At 43.4% G+C, this 7,469-nt stretch overlaps 1 long non-coding RNA gene across 1 annotated transcript; it reads left to right on the top strand.

Annotated features, from left to right (window-relative positions):
* The first annotated feature begins 251 nt into the window (after positions 1-251).
* Positions 252-7,217, top strand: LOC118289933. The gene is made up of 2 exons (XR_004786283.2): positions 252-457; positions 6,657-7,217. It is a non-coding gene; the product is annotated as an uncharacterized LOC118289933 (long non-coding RNA).
* The last annotated feature ends 252 nt before the right edge of the window (positions 7,218-7,469 follow it).

Genomic DNA, 7,469 nt, shown 5'->3' on the forward strand with positions numbered 1-7,469 from the left:
GGCTGCTGTACCTCCAGTCTAAAGCTCGGAGCTCGGGGGCTGCTCACCACCAGTATTTTTATCCCTTGAAAAACTCACCGGTAGAGCGCTGCACTCTCGCTCTGCCAAGTTCTGGTGCGCACGGTCTTTCTTCTCCTGTTGAGAGGACTCAAAGCTGCGTGAGTGAGCTGTAAACAAGTTCCCACCCCCCACCCACACTGCCACACACACACACACACACACACACACACACACACAGGCTGTATCTGGGCAAAAAGTGCTTTCTGAAACCATAAGCAGCTGTCTTATCATATGATTGCCCTTTCGTATGTCAAACACCTGAATCACAGGGCACGCACGGCTTTTTCCTTCACACCCGGAGGAAGTCGACCAGAAGCAAGAGGATGTGTTACTCAGAGAACAACTGCCCACGACGACGCGTAGAGATGTGAGACGTGAGCAATAACAAGGCAGCATGGTAACTGAGCAATGCTGAACCGTAACGCACGGCCCTTTATCATTCACTCCTTTGAAAACGTGATATAGAAATGTTTTTCTGCGTTACTGTCTTTTTCAAAGGTTCAAATTTAAGAACCACATCCACATCCACATTAGCTATTGGTTTTAAATGTAAAGTTATCATGCGTGTGAAGCTTCAGAAATACACTCACAAGGAAGTTGCTTGCAGAGTATATTGTTGCGTAAGGATTTGGATTCACTTTCAAATTGCTGTTTCCTAATATATGAGCTGTAAAAAAGATCTAAAGTGGGCTGGATTAAATCGCGTTTGTCTAATCGAACGCACACATTTGACCTGGTTGTGTGATTTGGACTTGCACCTGCACACAGCGAAAGACAAAAGCAAATGAGTGAGTGATGACATGTAATGTGATGTTTGCATGCTGGCAGTCGTGTCGACGGATGAAAAGCTTTGAAGGCCGAGGATTCATAGCAAAGGAGACTTGGTGAAAATATTTACAGTACTGCAAGAGGAAATTGCTTTTTTTTTTGGCAGAATGTGAGACTTAAATCCTTGTGCTCCGGAGAAGTTGCTGATGTGTAGCGTGCAACAACCTTTTAACATTGTGTGAGTAACTCCACCTTGCTGTTCGTCCCCCAGGGAACATTTTTTTAATCCTGAAATGCAAAGTTAAGGTGATATACGTCATATTCACTTGATGTGTTGTGTTGGTGACTAACAGGATGTGGCATCAATTATTGAAACCTTACTATACTGCATGAGCTCTTGCAGAGTAAATCATTCATATATATTGGTGGCTTTTGACACATATATATATATATATATATATATATATATATATATATACCCTCATATCTCATGGTCCTGGAACATTGTCCATAACACAGGCATTTGACATGTGGAGAATGTCGAGGAAATGGGAAACGCGTGACATGTTTTAATTTGCCAAAAACAACACAGACGAAGTGTTGAACCCGTCTTTGGTAAACACACAGTCAGATGTAAGATGACAGATGGCATTCTCAATCCAGGAACATTCATCTGTGATACACGGGTAGTCTTGAACGGAGGGTCCCCCAGGAAGCGGTGCTGTCAGACTGATGGACTCATTAGACACGCATTAACGTCTGTACAGGAGTGGGCCTGTCTCTATCAGCCCTGGGCTGTTTGTGACACAGTTTACTCAGGATGGATGGCAGAAACACTAATTAAGATGTGGAGATATTCTTCGGCGCCCAAAGTGTCACCAAGGTACCTAATACCGAATGCCCTCGGGGTTTCCTGTACTTAGTTTCCCATTAATAAGTGGCAGCCCAGGTACAGAGCTGCTGGGACCGCTTTCCATGTAATTCAATTCATGTCCACTAACTGACTTACTGTATCCAGTTTGAAATATTATGATTATTAAATCATTTTTTAAAGTTTAATAGCTCAGTAGTGAGCCATTCATCACAGATTTGCTGTATCCTGTGTACGTTTGGTTCACTGGCCTGGTCTGCGCGTTGATGGTAGTAGCAGTGTAGCGGCAGAAATTTGCCCTTGTCACGATATCGGCCTCACCGCGAGGGCGGCCACGATTGTTGTCGTTTGCCTTTGATATCTAAAAATAGTGGTGTATAAAAAGCAAGTACATCTCTGGCGTAAGTGTGGTATCTCATTCTTCTTTCTTCTTTTCAGTTTTTAAATTTTTTTTTAATTTCATCTCGAATGCCTCACAGGAAACGAGAGGCCTGAGACCTGCTAATGACTGACGAACATTATTAACTGCAGACGGGAGTCATTAACAAGGCGCCATGAGCTTCTCATCGTAAAAAATAAGTTGTCAGGGCGGCATTCAGTTCATTAATGCAGGTACAGACTTAAATAGCTCAAGGGACAGAGCAAGTTATATGCTACTGGAGGATACACACCTGTCAAATATTATGTATATATATATTTTTACAACCTGGCAACGTTCCATCAATTCCAAACAGACAAGGTTGCAATGTCATTGTCATTGTCATTATTTCAAAGGTCTCATGACCAGCAGACCGACCGATCTCAGGCAAAGTCCCCAGCGTTCCTGTGGTGGATTTCCCCTCACCAGGTTGACAACACTCAGCAGGAATGCTATGATGCACTGGTTTGGGCCCTTTTCATCTCTGACTCCCATTGTTGGCCATCTGGGCAGTGGCCTCTCCTGTGCAGCCCCCTGATACGTCTGCATGGGTGATGTTTTTGAACTGCAGGTGGCTCCTGAGGGGTCAGCGGGGTCCCAGAGGGAGACCACAGACAAGCTGCTTAGGGCATGACATCACTTAATCCTAATGTGTCAACGCCTAAATCACCACTGAAATGTGTGTGTGTGGGAGGTGATCCTGATGTCATTGTTTGCCCCTGCTCCTGCCCCAAATCCCTGTCCGCCCACCTGAAAGAGGGGCGAAAGTTTTTGTAGCTATTTCTGTCCACCCGCATGCCTCTCCCTCGACTTTCTGTTGAGCAAACATTCACTTCCTCGGCTGAATCAGGGTGAGGACTTCAAAGCTGTGGCTATAAAAATTCCCCGTCTGACAACCTGTCGGGCTTTTTCATTGAAAAGAAGTCGACTTGTGGATGTTGTGGCTGTCTTTTATGTCCAGTCTGGACAGATGAGGTGTGCTTCTGGGAATGTAGCTGCCCTGTAAGTGTTTCAGGACTGAAATACCAAACCAACATCCCAAGGTCAGGTTTAAAATCATTAGTAAGATGTGAGAAGGTTTATGAATGGAAGACCACGATATTTTAGTAGTTTTCATTCTCAATTGAAGGATATTACAAAATAGCTCACTTGTAAGTAATAGACAAAGCCCTTTTGTTCTAAGATTGTGGGGTTAAAGGTCAAATGAACCAAGTGACATAAACATAAAACATGTTAAACATCATTTTACAAATCACTGTAAAGACAAGACATTTTTTTCTCACGTCCTCACAAGAATATGAAATGGAAATGCAAAGTGGAATGATGATGAGGACATGTGATCGATTCAAATAATGGAGGGTGTTTCTGCCTTTGGTTCATATGAATACGCCTTTTCGGAAATCACGAAACGTTTTTTAGGTTGTCTTTTTGTGCCGATCTATGAGAAACCAGCTCATGCACAGATGACATGTCGTGCCAGGAAGTGACAGTCTCGCAAAGGAGGTGAAAGGTCGTCCAATGCATGTGACCTCAGCGCTCCCAATCCTCATTTAAACCGCACTTGTGACATAAAGCTGTGGACTTAGGGGCATCAGAGGCAGCTACATGGACGACTGGATGTCACATTCAATCAGTTCACCATGATGAGTTACTTCGTATAATGATAAACCATGTTTGTTTTATTCTCTATTAAACATTTCACTGCTTCTGCCATAAACATTTTAAAGCCGAGTAACAACAGGCATCATTTGGCTGTATAATCCTCCATGGTGGGGACAGACAAGACTCCGCTTTGTGTAAAAGACACTGTAATTAAGCAATGGTGTCATCCGTAACATAACCCTTTTCATGGGTTGTTTACACAAAGTCTTTTGATCCCACACCAGTTGTGCTACCAGACGTGGCGGTGGTGGTGTTTGTGGGGAGGGGCGGGGCGCATGCTTATTCAGAGAGATGTCGCAGACAAACAATGCAGAAAATCATTCAGAGAAACAGCGTGAAATATGAGGCATGAAGGTTACAGTGTGGCACGAACTGAATTGATGTGGATAACGATTTTCAAAAACTGTTTTGCTCAAGAGGCAATATTGCTCTCGGGTGTTACTTTTCATGACAAGCATAAAATGTATTCATCGAATCTAAAAATTTCACGTATTGTATTTGACATTTGCATAGACGCCGCCGTGCAGCCACTTCTATTTACAGTAATGTGTTTAACAGAAGCACATCATTTATCTTAAGTGAGGGTAGACGGGCCTGGGTCAACAGTTCCCCCACAAAGAAAAGACAAACTATTAGCGTTCTTGGTTTTCTTTTCCCACAATTTTATACCAGCTGATGCAAACGTAAGCACTAGGCCTGACGTGTGTAATTTGAAGTTTAACGACAACGTTCAGGCCAAAAGAGAAAGTCCCCAAAACTCCAGGAAATGAGGTCATCTCCTCTGCCGAGTCACCATACTAGTTATTATACACATGACATCATTGTGGGTTATGGTGTGTGTATTATGAGATAATTGGGTCTGTGTCAGAGGTCACTAAGGCCATGGACAAACTGAAATGTGTCATTACTTTAATTTATTTCAAATTATCATATGATTACCAAATGAAAAAAATCTTGACTGATGCTCCCTCAACTATGATTAATTACAAATATGGATGTCGGCTGTGTTCAATGCAAAACGTCTGCCAACAATCACAGACAACTCTCTTACTTTTTTTTGTATAAGACATACTTTGTTCTTGTTTTTCTTTTGTCAGTGGGGAAAAAAAATTGAAATTCTACATTACAGTTTTTTGCTTTAGAGACAGCTCTACCCAACTCTCGCACCTCGTAGCACACAAAATATAGTGAGATGTATTTCCACAGCTCTCTGTCCTCATTGCACCCAGATCTGAATTTCCATTCCTTCGCTGCTCGAAAAAGCAGAGGCAGTCGTGCTGACAGTTTCCTTTCTTCAAAGCCTCTTTAATGGCACGTCAATTCCTGCTTCCCCTGGGACGCTGACGGGGGAAGATGAGGAGACTGACTGTGACTGCCGGCGATAGAGGACCAGCCAGCTGCAGCTCATATCCTCTATGCCAAAATCTACCCATCCTCCCTCTCTCGAGCAGGCAGAGACACATTCGCCTCGGTGAACCCTTGAATTTAAGGCATGGCTGTCATGATGATGTCTGGCTGTGTGCGCGCTCCCGGATGACGATCGTTTGATCCGGATGAAAAACGCTCTGAGCAGAAGATAATGTCTCCAGCCATTACTGCTAGTGAGGTGCCTATACCTGGTGTATTCTATTATTAACCAGGAGAGGGGAGAAATCTCTTACAATTAAATGTAACTGCCATTGAAAAATCTTCATGAATATTTGATACAATTTCTTGAAAATCCTGCACACAGCTCATTAAGTCATCATATGTTATGCTCTGGCTTTGAACCCAGGTGGCATCTTCTCTGCACTTGACTGCACTGATCTCTAGCTTTTGTTAATGTGTTGCTCTTCTCAGACATGACACGGCCTGAAGTAAAATAACAATAATATTTCAGCCTGACTAGAGGCGAGGACCACTCTGGTGCAGATTGAAATATCTCAACAACTCCACGACAGGTTGTCATGAGATATTGTGCAGATTTTCACTGTCCCCAGAAGATGAATCCTAGTGACTTTGGTGATCCCCCTACTCTATTTCACTCATCGTAGACATAAATTTCTTGACAGCTATTGGATGGGTGGTTGCTGAATTTTGCACACACATTCATGCAGGTATCAGACGCACTAATGCCCTCAAAATAGCAAGTATGTGTTCGGAAGTACAAAAACTAAGACAGCATTAGTCTTTATGTATCCTAAAAAAAAATCAAACATTTGTCAGAGCAGTATTTGGAGCTCATTGATTCCGCTGACTGCGAGCTGCAGGAATGTGTGGGTCAACAGAAACAGGTGGTCCTGGCCACAGGTGTGTTTGTCAAACTCTCTGCCTGCGATGAAGCCACATCTGTCTAAATGGTACAAGCGGTAGAATGGTACCACAACCATCCTGGCACGCAGACTGCTAACATCTGCTGCCCATGTGCAGTGTGCAGCGGTGACAGAACGCTGGGTAAGGCTCAGTCGCCCAAAACAGCAAAGCCCCTGGGAAAAGAGGAAGGAAGCCAGTGTAAAGACAGTAAAAATTCATTTGCAGCTCAGTCATGCAAGCCTTCTCTTTCTTCCTCAAATTGACCAGAAAATAGAATTTTCTCAAGCATAAAATTCATCTGTGGCAATGGGATCATTTCTCAACAGCGATTTACAAATTTCAACAAAGCTGCTGCTGAGGGGCACGGAATGGCATTCAGCGTCGTCTACCATTCGAGGTGTGAAGCAAAGTGGGTGTTAGTTAAAATGCTTTTCACCATGACTCTACTGTGCCCTGTCTGAGCTATACTGAATAACGGCTGTCTAATTAAGAAAACCTTAAAATGATTCAAAGCATGCCTGGGACCCACACAGCTTGGTCGTAGAATATCTGCCTCTAACATTTTTTCGGCCTTTTATTTTTCAGGAAGATGCTGGAATATGGAGCCTCACGCTGTGTTGCCTGTGTGGCTTGCTCAAGTGCCACTGCTTTAATGCGGGGAGCGCTTCCATCTGACGAAATGGGCAAAGTGTCCTCAGATCTTCAGAGGCACCGGTAGATCAGAGGGCGGCTGTCACACCTCCAGGCGATCTTCAGCCGCACTGAGCTGCTGACCCCCCTGAGACACAGCAGGTCTGCCCAGGAAGCTGCGCCATTGTGAGAGATTTCAAAGAGAGGAGCTGCTGCTCCATTGATTTTGGTTGCCCCATCTCTAAACCATATCAGTGAGGTGATGTTGTGAAATTCTAGTGGGTCTTTAATGTCTGCTAATCCGAGATAATTGATTTGACTGATAAAGGATTTTTGGGGAAGTTGCTAACTAGGTCAGAGCTGCATAGGAGAAGGACTACCGAGTTCCAAGCAAACTAAAATTTAAAATTCTCTTTCAATGAGGGGCATATTCAGTCTTTAATAATACCATAATAACAACCGTGTAGTTAGTATGTCAAGATGATAATAAAAAAGGCTAAACAGCATTGGAAGATTTATAGGCAAACATAATGGACTTCTTTTAATATGAATGAATATTCTATATGTTAATCCTTTCCTTGGCATTTCCTGCTAAAGTAATTATATGCATGGTAATTCTACATCCTGGGGAACCAAAACATGGGGGGAGTGTGTGTGTGTGTGTGTGTGTGTGTGTGTGTGTGTGTGTGTGCGTGCGTGTGTGTGTGTGAGGGGAAGAGAGGATTTTGCAGTCTATTCACAGACCTGTCCAACATTTCTAGTTTTTTT

This window comes from Scophthalmus maximus, chromosome 18 (genome assembly GCF_022379125.1).
Source record: "Scophthalmus maximus strain ysfricsl-2021 chromosome 18, ASM2237912v1, whole genome shotgun sequence".
Lineage (NCBI taxonomy): Eukaryota > Metazoa > Chordata > Actinopteri > Pleuronectiformes > Scophthalmidae > Scophthalmus > Scophthalmus maximus.